The sequence below is a fragment of the Haematobia irritans genome, chromosome 3 (assembly GCF_050003625.1).
Source record: "Haematobia irritans isolate KBUSLIRL chromosome 3, ASM5000362v1, whole genome shotgun sequence".
In the NCBI taxonomy this organism is placed as follows: domain Eukaryota; kingdom Metazoa; phylum Arthropoda; class Insecta; order Diptera; family Muscidae; genus Haematobia; species Haematobia irritans.
Window position 1 is genome coordinate 171,245,745 of NC_134399.1, and position 18,623 is coordinate 171,264,367.

The 18,623-nt window shown below is 27.5% G+C and overlaps 1 protein-coding gene across 4 annotated transcripts in view; it reads left to right on the forward strand.

Annotated features, from left to right (window-relative positions):
* baz (par-3 family cell polarity regulator) overlaps window positions 1-18,623 on the forward strand; it is a 224,456-nt gene that overhangs the window by 133,431 nt on the left and 72,402 nt on the right. The window contains exon 1 of one of the 4 annotated variants that reach the window (XM_075303132.1): window positions 5,880-6,008. The exons of 2 other annotated variants lie outside the window; for them this stretch is intronic. The gene's annotated coding sequence lies outside the window, so the exon portion shown is untranslated. Of the gene's footprint in view, window positions 1-5,879; window positions 6,009-18,623 lie in introns of those variants that run through there. One more of the 4 variants, XM_075303134.1, reaches the window with a different exon arrangement.

Consider the following 18,623-nt stretch of genomic DNA (forward strand, 5'->3'; position numbering starts at 1 on the left):
AAAAGGTTGGTCTATGATTACTCCAACTTGGCGTTACATACAAATGCACAAACTTATTATACCCTGTACCACAGTAGTGGTGAAGGGTATAAAAAAACAAAACCCATCAAAAAATGTACTGAAAATGTTATTTTTGGATCCGGAAGTGGTGCAAAATTGGCGCAGAAGCGATGAATTTAACACGGGTTTGTCATAGGACGGATGTCCACCATTTCAACAGCCGTTGCACTGGTTATGCTTAACTTCTTAAAGTGTGATCCGAATTCAGTGTTTTTTAGATGTGAATTAAATTTTTTTTGATAAATAATTTTTAAAATTTTTTATGATTTTTAATGCATTCTAACGCTTGTCTGAAGCGCTTGGCCTCAAATATTTTCAAAAATTCGCAATGTTTCCAGATTGGAATTAGGACCTTTGGTTAGTTGAAATAAAGAACATCTTTGGGAGGACATTTTTAGAAGTGCTTTTAAACTTGTGCCTTTGCAAGCGCTTCCAATTTTTTTTTTGCTGGGATGTGATTAGAACTATTTTGCAGGGGGAAATGGAATTTATTAAACGTAATTGAGAAATTTATTTGGTCCTGTATAAAAAACTGGACAACGAATGAAGAATTGACAGTCAGAAAAGTAAAGCAAAAAACTTGTATAGTCCATACAAAAAAAAAAAAACGTTGGCGCAGAATAACTGCGAAATCTCTGTTCATATTCATAGAACTCTAAAATGTTCGCCCAAAGAAATTATTTCTCAATTAAAAATTTATTTGATGTCCATTGCAAAACTCAATTCATTTCTGAATGAACTACTTTTTTAACTGACTGACTATTTTTAGTTTCATTAAAAATTTATTGTTTCAAATTAAACAATTTCCAATCATTTGTTTAATTGATTAATTGAAAAAGTTGTCAACTGCAGAGAAGTACTTTCTTTGGGAAAGTAATCAAGATTTCCATTTAATAGTAATTACTTACCAATTTTCATATTAGGTTACATCCAAGATTATATGGAAATGAGAGGATTTGCTGGGAATTGACATTAACTGAAAATCATTTGTTACAATGTACTTTACTTTTATCCCAAATTTAGTTTTCATCTTGTCTTTGAAACTTGCAAATCTAATTATATGAAATCAAATGACATTTTCGATGTTTTATGGAAATTCCAAATTAAAAAATTATATCTATTCCCATAAAAAAGGGGGGCTCTGTAAAATGCAACAATTTCTTTGATTAAACTTAGACTTTGCGTTTTTCTAACATCTAGTTGATGGTGTGATAAAAGCTCATATACATCATTCACTAATATGAGAAGCGAATGTTGATGAAGATGATAACCGATGTATAGTGTGTGTGAATTTAATTAGTCTAAGTCGATCTTGAGTGTCGGTGAACATTTTTGGCCTGATTATGCATTGTAATGTGAAAAAGAAAGAAAATTGAATAGCTTTACTCGCTGAAGAAAACCCTTTTGTTTAGCAACACTTTTTCTTTAAAAATTTGCAAAATATTTTCGTATATACGAAAATGTGAGATAACTTTTTTTTTTACAAAGACCATGGCATAGTTGAAGAAACTTTCTCATTAGCATTCATCCATATTATAGAATTAGTTGGAAAGATAAAAAATATATAACAAAATATAGCACTCTATTCGAAAATGTCCATGTTTAATACATATGCTTAATACATATCATTTTTATCAAAATTCGCATTGCGAGCGAGAAGATACAGGTTATCTGAGACGAAATGTCAGCACTTATTTTAAAATTTTGTTAAATAGTTTTCTGAATTTATTCGAAAGATTCAAGCAATTATTATCACCAAAAAAAGTTTTTGTTGCACATTTTGAGGTTTCGTAGCAACAATTTATTATAGTAGTATGTAATTCGAAAGGATTTTCGAAATCTTGCAAACAGTTTTGGAATATTTGCAAAATTACAATATTTCAATTTTTAAAAGAATGTATTTGATACATCGTTTGTAAGAAAGGAACTGACTAAAGTGTTTTGTTTTCTGTAAATAAAGTTTTTTTACATCAACAATTTTTTTAATTGGAACAAAAATCAATCATAAAAATTAATAGTATCAATTAATTTTTTAATTGACTTTCAATTAATTTTTTAATTGATACTATCATTTCTGTGATTGAATACATTTCAATTAAAAATTAATTAGATCAATTAATTTCGTGAATGAAGACAAAAAACATTTAATCAATCGAGTTTTTAATTGGAACAATTAATTTTTTATTGACTTTCAATTAATTTTTTAATTGATACTATCATTTCTGTGATTGAAGACATTTCAATTAAAAAATTAATTGGATCAATTAATTTCGTGATTGAAGACAAAAAATATTTTTGTGTGTGTTCAGCACTTGTGCTAATTGTAAGCTTATCTTCTTTTGAAGCCAAACAATTTTCTAAAAAAAAAAAAAAAAAAAACAAGTAAGGAAAGTCTAAAGTCGGGCGGGGCCGACTATATTATACCCTGCACCACTTTGTAGATCTAAATTTTCGATACCATATCACATCCGTCAAATGTGTTGGGGGCTATATATAAAGGTTTGTCCCAAATACATACATTTAAATATCACTCGATTTGGACAGAATTTGATAGACTTTTACAAAATCTATAGACTCAAAATTTAAGTTGGCTAATGCACTAGGGTGGAACACAATTTTAGTAAAAAATATGGGAAAAATTTAAATCTGAAGCAATTTTATGGAAACTTCGCAAAAGTTTATTTATGATTTATAGCTCGATATATATGTATTAGAAGTTTAGGAAAATTAGGTTCATTTTTACAACTTTTCGACTAAGCAGTGGCGATTTTACAAGGAAAATGTTGGTATTTTGACCATTTTTGTCGAAATCAGAAAAACATATATATGGGAGCTATATCTAAATCTAATGCTAATTCTACTCCCTGTGCAAAATTTCAACTAAATCGGAGTTAAAAATTGGCGTCTGTGGTCATATGAGTGTAAATCGGGCGAAAGCTATATATGGGAGATATATCCAAATCTGAACCGATTTCAACCAAATTTGGCACGCATAGTTACTATGCTAATTCTACTCCCTATGCAAAATTTCAACTAAATCGGAGCAAAAAATTGGCCTCTGGTGGCAAATGAGTGTAAATCAGGCGAAAGCTATATATGGGAGCTATATCTAAATCTGAACCGATTTGGCCGATATTTTGCAATTTTTTCGAGACTCATAAAATATTCGGATGTACGGAATTTGAGGAAGATCGGTTGATATACACGCCAATTATGACCAGATCGGTGAAAAATATATATGACAGCTATATCGAAATCTGAACAGATTTTATCCAAAATCAATAGGGATAGTCTTTGAGCCGAAACGGGAACCTATACCAAATTTTAGGACAATCGGACTAAAACTGCGAGCTGTACTTTTCACACAAAAATACACCAACAGACAGACAGACAGACAGACAGACGGACATCGCTAAATCGACTCAGAATTTAATTCTAAGCCGATCCGTATACTAAAAGGTTGGTTTATGATTACTCCTTCTTGGCGTTACATACAATGCACAAACTTATTATACCCTGTACCACAGTAGTGGTGAAGGGTATAAAGATTAGAAACAACCGTTTGATCCTTTTGCTTTAAATTCGGTCTTATTTGTTTTTAAAGAAAATATTTCTTATTGAAGAGGTGTTTCGTTTATTTAAAATTTCGTTCCGGAGGAGCGTATTTTTTCTTTGGGTGTAAAAGCCACTTATTCTTTCTTACTTTTTTAATTTCATTTATTTTACATACATTTTTTTATTAGTTTAATTAAATTAATAGAAACAAAATTAAAGTGAAATTAAATTATGTAAACCGATTATTAGCCTGGGTTTTTATGATATTCCCCACAATTATGTCTTACAAAAGTTTATATTAATCGAACCTAAGTTATAAGTTAATGTGTTTAATTAGTTAAGACATTAACACTGAAATCAAATAAATAAACTCTACACTCAAAAAAAAAGTTTACTTGGATCTAAAGATTTTGACCTTCCTTTAAGGATTTTGGTATTGATTCCGAGCCAAAGATGCGGCTTCTTTAAAATAAAGAAATTTTTTAAGCGACCTATCTGGCTTTAAATATAGGACCAATAAAGTTAAAATTAGGAATCAGATCTTATTTATTAAATTTTCATTCTATTTTCGCGGTTTATTAATAAAGGTACTCACGAACAAACAAATTCCAGTTTAAAAATCCAAATTATAACAGATACTTCAAAGTAAAAAATACTTTCGTAATTCCAAAAAAAAAAAAAACTTTAAACCAAAGACGCTAAATCCTCAAAATAAGTCTTAGCCTATATTTGAAGCGTTTTTATCTTAAATCTAAAGTTTTAATATTTCAGTTAATTTAAGGACAATTTCTTTAAATCAAAAATGTGTTTCTTTACTTTAAAGAAAATTAGCCTTAGTTCAAAGACATGCGACTTTAACCAAGGGACGCAAATTTACAAAATTTGTGTCCTAAAGTTAATGAAAATAAAATTTTTGAAGCAAAGATTATAAACTTTATTTTAATTAAAATTTCATTATTTTAAAGAAATTTGTCCTTAATATTTTGTAAATTTCGCTTACTAAAATTTAGGTTGCGTAATCTTTAATATCACGTAAATATTTTTTTCAGTGTAAAAATTACTTTCCGGAACAAATTTTTAGTCGAAACGAAATTCCTCTTACAGGGAAAGTATTTTCTTTAATAGCAAAGGTTATGTGGCAGCCCGATGTATCAGGCTCACTTAGACTATTCGGTCCATTGTGATACTTCTCTCTTATCACTGAGTGCTGCCCGATTCCATGTTAAGCTCAATGACAAGGGACCTCCTTTTTATAGCCGAGTCCGAACGGCGTTCCACATTCCAGTGAAACCACTTAGAGAAGCTTTGACACCCTCAGAAATGTCACCAGCATTACTGAGGTGGGATAATCCACCGCTGAAAAACTTTTTGGTGTTCGGTCGTAGCAGGAATCGAACCCACGACCTTGTGTATGCAAGGCGGGCATGCTAACCATTGCACCACGGTGGCAAATAAATCCGATTTTATAATAAACAATTCAATGGTTATTTCTAATCATTTTCATTTACTTTTAAATACATTTGGTTAGCTTTAATATAAAACTATACTTGACTAACTAGATTTTAAGAAATATTTTTTATATTTCCATTGCATTATTTTTTATTAAATGTGTACTTTTTTTCTTTTTAATTGCAGGTATGTTATGCTGGAAAACATTTTATAAATTGAATTACATCTCTTACGGCTAGATGTGACTTGGTATGAAATTTGCTTAATTTATTATATGATTTTAAAATATTTTCAAAACCACTGTCTGCCCTATTGTGTCTCTTATAAGTCTCTTAAATAAACAAAAAAAGAGACATCTCTTTAATGTTTGATGGTATTTGACCAAAACACCAACCAACAGGTTAGGCAAGTACAAGTAAAAAGAGTGCTGAGGCTATGTTGATTGTAATCTCATATTGTTTTTATTTTACTGACCTAACAATAAAGCCAAACACAATACATACACTTACATGTATTTGCTTTTGTTAGCATTTTCCCAAATCTCTGTTATTTTGGATATTTTGGAACTCCATCGCACAATAACATAGTAATTAATCCATACCCCACTCTCGCAAATGCGATCCCCTAAGTGTGTTGGTGTATACAATGAAACACCTTGGCTCTCTCTTCCCTATATTTCTCTTTGGTTATCTCCATGGATTTTCTCTTTTAACTAATTGTGGTTACGGTTCACTTGCTGCTTACTTGCCTGTTGAATGGGCTATTGTTGCTTGTATTTCCCATCGCTGCAATTCAAGTTTAGTTTCATTTCAAACACGCTCTCGTAACGACGTTTTTTTATTTATATATATTTTTTTTAGCTGTTTTTGTTAACGAAAAACATACAAAAAATAAAATAACAAAAAACAAATAAAATCGCAAAAACGCGGAGAGCTATGCATATTGTACGAGAAAAAATGTATTAAAAAAATCAAGTGAAATAATGTCGAGTGTTTTATAACGATAAAAAATATTAGATATAAAAAATTTAAACAAATCTATAAAAATTGCTATATATTTTGATGGAAATATTTTTGAATATAAAAAAGAATAAAAATATTAATATATTTTAATAAAAAAAATATAATTTGATCATCAAAAAGTTTTTAATTTAATGCTTTGTTCCAATTTGGTTTTTAATGTGGTTTAACTGTTTCTTATTTTTCTGACCTTTTTGGTGTTATAGCAACTACGTATTTGTTTATACAAAATTTATTTGCCGCTTCCACAGTCAACAAGTGTGTGTTAAATTTGTGTTGCTTTTTTTTATATAAGTGAAGCACTGAGGAGACGTGGAAATTTGTAAAATAGTTATTCAAATATTAAATTATTTGAGATAATTTTTAATAGATAAATGTTAAATAACGAAAAGTCAATAATATAAAATAACGAAAAATTAATAATATAAAAATGAACAAATATTGTTTTTTTAATATTGAAGGGAAACAAGTCCTCGTCATTCCTCTAAAAGAAAACAATGTTTGCAGTGTGAAATATAAAATAAAAAAAATTAATAGAAATATACACTATGATTTTTGTGTTAAAAAATATAAAAAAAAAATAAATGAGCTTTTATTTAATCCAATTATCAGTTCAATTGTTGTATTGATTATTTTCAAAAAATATGATCCGAAATGCTAAAACTCAAAAGGAAACTACAAAAAAAAATATAAAATAACAAAATTAATAGAAATATAGACTATGATTTTTGTATTACAAATAAAAAAATACATTATATTTGACTTAAGGTTGAGTTATATACCATGCGTTAATTCTTCCGTTGATTGAAGAGTTGAATTTTCCCTTCGAAAGCAACAGTTTTGTTAGAGTGCTTCAAACTGAAAAATATCAACCCTTCCATCAACGTACGGATTAACCCATGATATGTAACACAACCTTTACTCCACAAAAATACATACGTTAAATTGTTGTATTGATTATTTTCAAATAATATGATTGGAAATTGGAAATGCCAAAACCCAAAAGAAAAAAAAATAATTTGAATTGAAATGTGGAAAAATATGGAAATAATATTCCCATGAAAAAAAAAAATGTTTAAAACAATGGCACTAATCACTCCCTTTTGCCACACTAATGAAATATGCCAAATATCATTAATTAGATAATGTTGGTGTAAAGTATCATAGAACCTGTTCAATTCCGACTGGTAACTCTTTTTCATATTTGTTCATTTCGCTTTTATTGGAATTTAGAATAAAAATTCCCACACTTGTCGTCGTCATCACGACTACTGATCCAAAATAAACAACCCTTGTTTCAAGCGCCTCAAATCAACAACAGTAAGTTGATCGGTCAAGTGTGTAAACAACGTAAAAGAAACATCTTCATTTCAAATGATTAATGAATGAATACCATAATAAAAATAATTCTTTAAGAATTACAATTTTTTTCTCACAGCAAACAAATTTATTTGCTTAGACTGTGTGGGAATACTCATGGTTATAAGTGAATGGAGATTGTAGGATTATTTATGTTAAAATATGAAATTTTATTGCAAATATTATTTATTTGGGTCGTGTCTTAGGTAAAAAAAAAACATGATATTAATTTTAATGAGAGCTAATAAGATTCACTGAAATGGAAAGAATCTACAAAATCTACAATAATTAATCCAAAATTTGATGTTGCAAATTTCAAATGACAACATGGGTAACAATGCTTTTAACCTAAAATGTATGGAGGAGAAAATATTAAATGTGAAACTGCACACAAAAAAAATTTTTTCTGATTCAATCACGAAATTAATTGATCCAATTAATTTTTAATTGGAATGTCTTCAATCACAGAAATGATAGTATAAATTAAAAAATTAATTGAAGGTCAATTAAAAAGTTAATTGATCCAATTAAAAAAATAATTGATACTATTATTTTTGTGATTGATTTTTGTTTCAATTAAAAAATTTGTTGAATTAATAAAATTTTTAATTGAATATTTTTTAAAATTCAATTAAAATTTTAATTGGAAAAATGTTCGTGAAATTTTTTTGTGTGTGAACTTGTTGTAATCACACACAAAAAATATCACCAAAATTGTTCCAATTAAAATTTTAATTAAATTCTAAAAAAAAACAAATCAATTAAAAATTTAATTGGTTCAACAAATTTTTTATTTGAAACAAAAATCAATCACAGAATCATTAATAGTATCAATCAACATTGGTGATTGATACAACCATTTCTATTATTGAAGATTTTTCAATTAAAAATTAATTGGATCAATTAATTTCGTGATTGAGGACAAAAAATATTTTTTTTTTTCAGTGCCGTATCAAAAAGTCAACTTGTTCATAGAAAAACATATCACGAAAAATTTTCCAATTAAAGTCTTAATATAGTTTTTAAAAATATTCAATTACGCGTATAAATTTATTTGATTCAACATTTTTTTTAATTGAAACACAAATAAATCACAAAAATTAATCATATCAATTAATTTTTTAATTCAATCAATTAATTTATTAATTGATACTATCATATCTGTGATTGAAGACACTTCAATTAAAAAATTAATTGGATCAATTAATTTTGTGTAGCGAACGTTGTATGCACGTTGTATGCGTTTGATTGCTTCTTAAATCCTCTTAAAAATTCTTACGACAATTGAGCTTCTTAAAAAGTCCTTTAAGGAGCTCAATTGTTTTTTTTTTTCACAAGATCCTTTGGCATTAATAACTAAGAACCCTCCCCTAATTGTTCACAACAAAAAAAAAAAAAAAACAGGTAGTAATTGAGGGTCATCATCATAAAATGGAAATAGGTGTACTCATATCCCATGTCTGATAGCCAATGTATGTGTCTTGCTTTCCTTGCTATGTTGCAACAGTGAGATAGGTAAGTCATTACTTATTTTTCGTTTCCCATGAGAAATTCCAAATAAGTCTTATGTTTTCCTCTAAGGTTTCCCATTTTTCACATACACCTTGCAAATGCATACCATTATGGTACTTCATATGGCGGTGATGGTGATGATGATCACTTCCCAAAAGATCAAGTGTTTACTTTTTAAGAGTCTTCTTCCTCATTTGACTTTGTCTTGGACGTAGAAGAAAAAAATACCGACAACGACATGGGAATTTGATATTCTATATATCTGTGTACATACACATATGTGAATGGTCCTAAGGGCCATTGGCTTTTATCGCCTCCATCTTCTCAAAAAAAAAAAAAAATAACATAAAAACATTGTGTACCATAATATATTGTCGCAATTAATTCTTTTCTTTGCTTTTTTAATTAAACAAATTGTGAAAAATATCATTTTGTAAATGGCTTCTTTCCATATTGTCTAATCTATGAAAAGATTCTTCCTGTTTGACTGATATTATACAGTGGGGTCGAAGCTTAGATTTTACCTCGATAATTATTATTGGGAAATTTAGAATTGAAGAATTTAAACCAAATTAATTAAAAAATTAAAAAAAAAAACTTATGTTGAATTTTATAATCAAATTTTTGTGGTTAATATCCAATTGCTGACACTTTTTATGTGTATTAATATCCCTTGAATTGTAAATATGTCGAATTTTAAATTTTTATCGATTTTGCTTGCATCAACAAGGGAGAACTTACTCACAATGGATTTCGATACATAACTCAACATGAAAATATTCGATTTATAGGAATTGTCAAATTTTTATTTCTATAGAAAATTTTGTTAAAATTTTATTTCTATAGAAATTTTGTTCAAAATTTTATTTCTATAGAAAATTTTGACAAAATATTCTGTAGAAATAAAATTTTTAGAACATTTTCTATAGAAATAAAATGTTGACAAAATATTCTGTAGAAATAAAATTTTGAGAAAATTTTCTATAGAAATAAAATTTTGAGAAAATGTTCTATAGAAATAAAATTTTTACAAAATTTTCTATAGAAATAAAATTTTTACAAAATTTTCTATAGAAATAAAATTTTGACAAAATTTTCTATAGAAATAAAATTTTGACAAAATTTTCTATAGAAATAAAATTTTGACAACATTTTCTATAGAAATAAAATTTTGACGAAATTTTCTATAGAAATAAAATTTTGACATAATTTTCTATACAAATAAAATTTTGACAAAATTTTCTGTAGAAATAAAATTTTGACGAAATTTTCTATAGAAATAAAATTAAAAAAAATATAGAAATTTTTTTGACAAAATATTCTATAGAAATTGTCAAAATTTTATTTTATATAGAAATAACATTTTGATAAAATTTTCTATAGAATTAAAATTTTGATAAAATTTTCTATAGAAATAAAATTTTGACGATATGTTCTATAGAAATAAAATTTTGGCAAAATATTCTATAGAAATACATTTTTGATAAAATTTTCTATAGAAATAAAATTTTGACAAAATTTTCTATAAAAATAAAATTTTGACAAAAGTTTCTATAGATATAAAATTATGACAAAATTTTCTATAGATATAAAAGTTTGACAAAATATTCTATAGAAATAATGTTTTGATAAAATTTTATTTCTATAGAAAATTTTGTCAATCTTTTCTATAGAAATAACATTTTGATAAAATTTTCTATAGAAATAAAATTTTGATAAAATTTTCTATAGAAATAAAATTTTGACGATATGTTCTATAGAAATAAAATTGTGACAGACCTTTCTATAGAAATAAAATTTTGGCAAAATATTCTATAGAAATACATTTTTGATAAAATTTTCTATAGAAATAAAATTTTGACAAAATTTTCTATAAAAATAATATTTTGACAAAAGTTTCTATAGATATAAAATTATGACAAAATTTTCTATAGATATAAAAGTTTGACAAAATATTCTACAGAAATAATGTTTTGATAAAATTTTCTATAGAAATAAAATTTTGACAAAATTTTCTATAGATATAAAAGTTTGACAAAATATTCTATAGAAATAAAATTTTGACGAAATTTTCTATAGAAATAAAATTTTGACAAAATTTTCTATAGGAATAAAATTTTGACAAAAGTTTCTATAGAAATAAAAGTTTGAGAAAATATTATATAGAAATAAAATTTTAAGAAAATTGTCTATAGAAATAAAATTTTGAGAAACTTTTCTATAGAAATAAAATTTTGAAAAAAATGTTATAGAAAAAAAAATTGACAAAATATTCTCTAGATTATAATTTTATCTCTATAGAATTTTTTAATGTTAGAAAATTTTGTCAAACTTTTCTATAGAAATAAAATTTTGACAAAATTTTCTATAGAAATAAAATTTTGACAAAATTTTCTATAGAAATAAAAGTTTGAGAAAATATTATATAGAAATAAAATTTTAAGAAAATTTTCTATAGAAATAAATTTTTGACAAAATTTTCTGTAGAAATAAAATTTTGACAAAATTTTCTATAGAAATAAAATTTTGACAAAATTTTCTATAGATATAAAAGTTTGACAAAATATTTTATAGAAATAAATTTTTGATAACATTTTCTATAGAAATAAAATTTTGAAAAAATTTTCTAAAGAAATAAAATTTTGAGAAATTTTTCTATAGAAATAAAATTTTGAAAAAAAAAAAATTATAGAAAAAAAATTTGACAAAATATTATATAGATTTTTTTTATTATTTTATCTCTATAGATTTTTTTTAAAATTTTATCTCTAGATTTTTTTTTAATTCTATCTATTTATTTATTTTATTTTTATAGAAAATTTTGTCAAACTTTTCTATAGAAATAAAATTTGGACGAAATTTTCTATAGAAATAAATTTTTGACAAAATTCTCTATAGAAATAAAATTTTGACGAAACTTTCTATAGAAATAAAAGTTTGAGAAAATATTATATAGAAATAAAATTTGAGAAAATTGTCTATAGAAATAAACATTTGACAACATTTTCTATAGATATAAAAGTTTGACAAAATTTTCTCTAGAAATAAAATTTTAACAAAATAGAAATAAATGTTTGAGAAATTATTATATGGAAATAAAATTTTTACGAAATTTCCTATATAAATAAAATTTTGACAAAATTTTCTATAGAAAAAAATTTTGACAACATTTTCTATAGAAATAAAATGTTGACAAAATTTTGTCAAAATAGAAATAAAATTTTGACAAAATTTTCTGAAGAAATAAAATGTAGAAACAATTTTCTATAAAAAAAAAAAAATTTTTGATAAAATTTTTTATAGAAATAAAATTTTCTATGGAAATAAAATGTTTAGAAATAAAATGTGGCAACAATTTTCTATAAAAAAAAAAAACGTTGATAACATTTTCTATAGAAATAAAATTTTCTATGGAAATAAAATTTTGCAAAGTAATATTTTTTTGCTTGTTAGTTTTTGGGTAACATTTTCTCAAAATTTTGGTAGATTTTTTTTGGCTCGAGTGAGAATCGTGCCCGAGACCCATACTATGGCATTTGCATCAAGCAATTATACATTTCTTGTGTGAGTGTCCTGCATTTTGTGTAAGGCCTAAGCAAATTTTAGGGGCATATAGATTTAGATTACTGGCGGGCCGTGAAAACGTTAACTTAAGGAGTCTGCTAATGTGTTTGGAACTATGGCATTTTCATGGAATGTCCCATTATTATTATTATTTTTCATACAATCAAAATAAATTTTGTACCTATTTGATTTGGGTTAACAACCTTTTTGTGTTATTTACTCATTAAATTTTGGTTAACACTTCTAATATAATTCAAGTCATTATTAATCACAATGTAGTTAACTACGAGGGAGATAAGATTAGATAGAAAGAATCAAGGTGAATTTAATATGGAAGTGAAGCAATGGGAAATTCCCAACAAATAGAGTCGACAAACAAACAAACAATCAAAAAATGTTTCCAATGATGAAGTTCATAAAGTTCATATATGAACAAATTTTATAAATAAATTTCATAAATTAATAAATACAGATTATGAATAAGTACGAATGCATACATAATATTAAATTTTTTTTTCAATGATGGAGTTCATAAAGTTCATATATGAACAAATTTTATAAATAAATTTCATAAATTAGTAAATACAGATTATGAATAAGTACGAATGCATACATAATATTAATGAAATGTTTAATATTAAAGATTAAATGTACATTTCTTTCGACACTACAAAATATGTACTTTTACATAATATTTATGAAAAACGTCATACATCCTTTTTTTCGCCCTAATTCTTAATTATGAAAATAGCAACACGCAGAGAAGGAATATGATCACCTCAAACATGTTTCAAGAGCAAAATGTTATTTTTTGTATGGTGACCATGTAACATGTTTGTCACTAAAATGTTATTTTCTCGTCAAATATAACCTGCTTTCCGAAATCAGATACATGATTTCCGAGAAAATAACATGATTGCAAAAACCATGTTACATGGTCACCACCCAAAAATAACATTTTGCTCTTAAAACATGTTTGAGGTGATCATATTCCTTCTCTGGGTGAACATTTTACATTGACATTTTTTTTTTTTAATAAATAAAACATGTAAATTTAATTCTTGCCAATATATTTTTCTCTTTAATTGGAAACTCAGATTGAAATTAGAAGCCCAAGAGTATCTCGATTTTTTAACTATAAGAAAAATAAATTCTTGCGATTTACGATTACAATCAACGGAACATAGGGAATATCTTACAATACTTAGCTTTATAAATTACAATTTATGTATGAGTATTTAGCTCCAGATATCTTGAACATAGCTATTTTAAAATGCTAATTTATGCAAAATTCATATCAATATAGAATTTGATGCAATGCAATTTTTGTTCAAGATCTCCTATAGCTCAACAAGTTCCTCACGAATTTCAATGTTGTCATTAAAATGACAAGCCTCTCTTGCGCACTGCTAGTTTCCTAGCAAAAGAATTGAAAATGAATAAAGTTCATAGTTAATGGCGCGAAAACCAAAAACCTGAACCACAAAACCCGATTTCTATAAAGCACACAATGGTGCTACAAAAGGAATGTGGATTTTGAAAGGCATGCTGGATATTCGCTGGATTCGCCAAACATTCTGCTAAGAGTAAACAGGTGTATGTGACCGCGCCACCATTTTGCAACCCGCCTTTTATTTAGAATCCTCCATTATTGTTAGCCTGGTTAAAATCTCTAATTTACTTAAATATTACTTTCAAAAGCAAGTAGTTGGTGGCGATGACTTCTTTTTTTTCTTATGATGCTGCAGGTCTTCTTTTTCCATACATCAGCATCATCATCATCGTCATAATGATCAGTTAGCCAAAGAAGGTTTCATTTTCACTTTGGTGTTTACATTTACTAACTACCACTTTATATTCCTTTTTTTTGTGGAAAACTACTACTTTTCTTCTTAATACACTGTAAAAAAAAGAAAACATTGACTTGATTCTAACAGATTTTGATATTTCAATTAAAATAGGAAAACATTCTGATATATTTATAAAGATATTTATATAAAGACAGAATGTTATACCATTTAGAAGAGCTTGTTCAGATATACATTTTGGAGATCAACCGAAAGTGGAATACAACCCGTGATTCTTTTTCCGCAAGCTAGGGACACACAAAAGCAAGTTTACTTGGATCCAACGATTTTGACTTTCCTTTAAGGAATTTGGTATTGATTCCGACCCAAAGATGCGGTCTCTTTAAAATAAGGAAAATTTTTTGCGACCTATCTGGCTTTAAATCTAGGATCTATAACATTAAAATCAGGTCTTGCAGAAGCCTATGGAAAAATCGTAAAATCATGTACCGAGTTCCCATTTATCGACAATCCTCTACTTTCTATTTTCAAAAAATCGGGCAAAAGGGAACCCTCCTCTTGCGCTCCTCCCTGACAAGATATCGTAAATTCACGTACCCTATATTCATTTCACAAACTACTCCACTTCACTATTCCCCTTCCCAAACCAGACATCGAAAAATCATGTACCCTGTATCATCTTCTTCCAATTTCAAGTAAATCGGAGAAGGTTAGAATTTGCTCTATTTTTTGTAAAGGTACATCACTTTCTCTGCAAATTTCAAGAAAATCAGAAAACGTTTCATCCCGTCCAAATATCCAAAAATCAAGGACACCATATTGATTTCATAACCATCTTCTACGGTCTTTGTAAATTTCAAGTAAACTTGAGAATTCTAGTTTTTTTTCCAGTTTTAGAGGAGGTCTCCTTCCCGTCCCAATATCGAAAAATGATATAGCGTATATTGTGTACACCCAGAGAAGGAATATGATCACCTCAAACATGTTTTAAGAGCAAAATGTTATTTTTGGGTGGTGACCATGTAACATGGTTTTCGCAACCATGTTATTTTTTCGGAAATCATGTATCTGATTTCGGTAAGCACGTTAATTTGACGAGAAAATAACATTTTAGTGACAAACATGTTACATGGCCACCATACAAAAATAACATTTTGCTCTTGAAACATGTTTGTGGTGATCATATTCCTTCTCTGCGTGTAGACGTCGCAGAAAATCTCAAGTAAATTATTAGCCCAATTTTTAAACAGCAGGGCAATGGGAGGCTCCTCTTCCCTTCCGCATATTACAAAATCAGATATCAATTATAATAATATAACCTACCACACATCCTCTTTAAATTTCAAGTAAATTGGAAAAGTTTAATTGTTTGACGGTATGTACTTGAGAAGAAAGGAGGTTTCCCTGTACCCTTTTATTTTTCCCCGACCAAATATTAACAAATCATATACCTTATATAAATTTCATAATTTTCCCTATGTTCTACGTAAAATTTCAGTAAGTCGACAAATTTTAGTTTTTTTCACTGTACTTTAAAAAAAAGTCGGACAAAGGGGAGGCCCCCGTCCTCGACCAAATATCGAAAAATAAAGTAGCTGTTCTCTGCCCATACGCTCCTTTCAACCTTCCCTAAAAATGTCAAGCAAATCGCATAAGTTTGTTCGAATTTGCAAAACATCGGGCAAGGGGGAGGTCCCCTTCCCGTCCCAATATTAAAAAATCAGGTATAATAAATTCATAACCTCACAGTGTGTTCTCTGTAAATATAAAGTAAATCAGAGAATTTTTATTTTTTGGCTGTCAAATTGGCGACCAAATATCGAAAAGCAAAGTAGCGGGTCTTTGTCTAAACATCACCCCTAACCTTCCTTGGAAATATCACCCACATCGGAGAACTTTAGCCCAATTTTGAGAAAGTCGGGCAAGGGTACCCCAATCAGGTACCCCATAATAAATTCATAACCTCACGGTGTGTTCTCCGTAAATATAAAGTAAATCAGAGAATTTTTATTTTTCGGCTGTCCACTTCCGCGACCAAATATCGAAAACCAAAGTAGCGGTTCTTTGTTAGACATCACCCCTAACCTTCCTTGGAAATATCACCCAAATCGGAGAACTTTAGCCCAATTTTGAGAAAATCGGGCATTATCGAATCTTCATTCTATTCTTCCGGTATATTAATAAAGCTATTCACGTACAAACAAATGCCAGTTTAAAAATCCAAATTATTACGGTTACTTCGAAGTAAAAAATATTTTCTTAATTCCAAAAAAAAAACTTTAAACCAAAGATGCTAAATCCTTAAAATAAGTCTTAGCCTATATTTGAAGCGTTTTTATCTTAAATCTGAAGGTTCAATATTTTAGTTAATTTAAGGACGATTTCTTTAAATCAAAAATGTGTCTCCTTACTTTAAGGAAAATATGCCTTAGTTTGAAGACATGCAACTTTAACGAAGGGACGCAAATTTTCAAAATGTATGTCCTAAATTTGATGAAAAAATTGTTGAAGCAAAGATTATAAACTTTTTTTAATTTAAAATTTCATTATTTTAAGGAAATTTGTCCTTAATAGTGTGTAAATTGAGCATCCTAAAATTGAGGTTGCGTAATCTTTAATATCACGTAAATATTTTTTTAGTGTATGCAGTCCATTACACCACAATGGCTCGCTCGTTTCGCTAGAAAAAAATCTACATTAAGGAACATTTTCTTTGGTCTGAGGATATTTTCGTTAGAAGGAAGTAAATATTCTTTATTTTAAAGACTTACTTCATTACATTTAAGATATTCGTCTTTCATATTAGGGTCCTTCTGAAACTACGATTGTATTAGATGTAATGATAAACGTCCTTATAATAAAGCAAACAGCAATACGGGTTTAAAGAAATTATCTTTAACTTAAGTAATTACTATTTTAAATCGTTGGATTAAAAATTCAACAAAAACATACTTTGGTTCAATTATTTGGACCCTTAAGGCTTTTGGTATTAATTCCGAACCAAATAGGTTTTTTTCTTTAAAAAAAAATATATTTTTTTAGGAAGATTCAATATCTCAGTTAATTTAAAGTTTATTTTTTTTAAATCAAAAACGTTTTTTCTTTAATTTAAGTAAATATTGCTGTACTTCAAAGACATACGACTTTAAAGGAGAGACGCAAATTTTAAAGATTCGTGTCCCAAACTATAGAAAACTATTTTTAAAGAAAATTTCTAAATTTAAATTTCTTTTTAAATTTCTTTTAATTAAATTTTCTTTATTTAAAAGAAATTTGGACTTAATATTGTGTAAACTAAGTATCCTAATGTTTAAGTTGAATAATCTTTCATATAGGTCTATATGTTTTTGAGTGCAGGCTAAGATTAATTTTTGAAGATGTTTGCATTCTGGATTTAAAGACAGATTTCTTTGAATTAAAGATATTTTAATGTGAATTTTACGGCAAGTAACTTTAAACAATTTACGTTTTCGAAAATATTGATTTTTTCATTTTCTTTTTCAAATCTAAACAACAAACGGTTAATGGAGGATAAATGTCAGCTTAAAAGTCAAAATTTTAAATTTATATTTTTTCCATTCTTTAAAAGGAATGTTATCAACTTTCTGTTAGTTAAAAAAATCTTTATATCAAAGAAATGTGGCCTTGATATTGAAATAAAAATTTAATCTTAAAATGTGGGATATACGAGGGCAGTTCGGAAACTTCTTAGCCTAGCACAAAAACCGCGGTATAAACATAAAAAAGTTAAGGGTTTTGGAAACTTCCATATCAGTCGATCAAAAACTCATAAGAATGAACATTTCTCAAGCTTGTTTGGATCGTTTTAAGCAAAATAAAATAGATTTTAAGCGTCGTTTCATAACTGTTGATGAGACATGGATCCACCACTATACTCCAGAGACAAAAGAACAATCCAAGCAATGGACTGAAGCTGGAGGAAGTGCCCCAAAGAAGGCAAAAACAATTCAATCGGCTGGTAAGGTTATGGCAACGGTTTTTTGGGACTTCAAATGTATTTTATTGATTGACTATCTGCAAAAGGGTAAAACAATAAATTCAGAGTACTATTGCAACCTTTTGGATCAATTAAATGTACAAATTCGAGAAAAACGTCCTGGCTTACAACACAAAAAAATAATTTTTCATCAAGACAACGCACCAGCGCACAAGAGTGTTTTAACAATGGCTAAAATCAACGAATTAAAGTACGAGTTGCTTGACCACCCACCTTATTCTCCTGATTTAGCTCCCTGTGACTTTTACTTCTTCCCAAATCTAAAAAAATTCCTTGCTG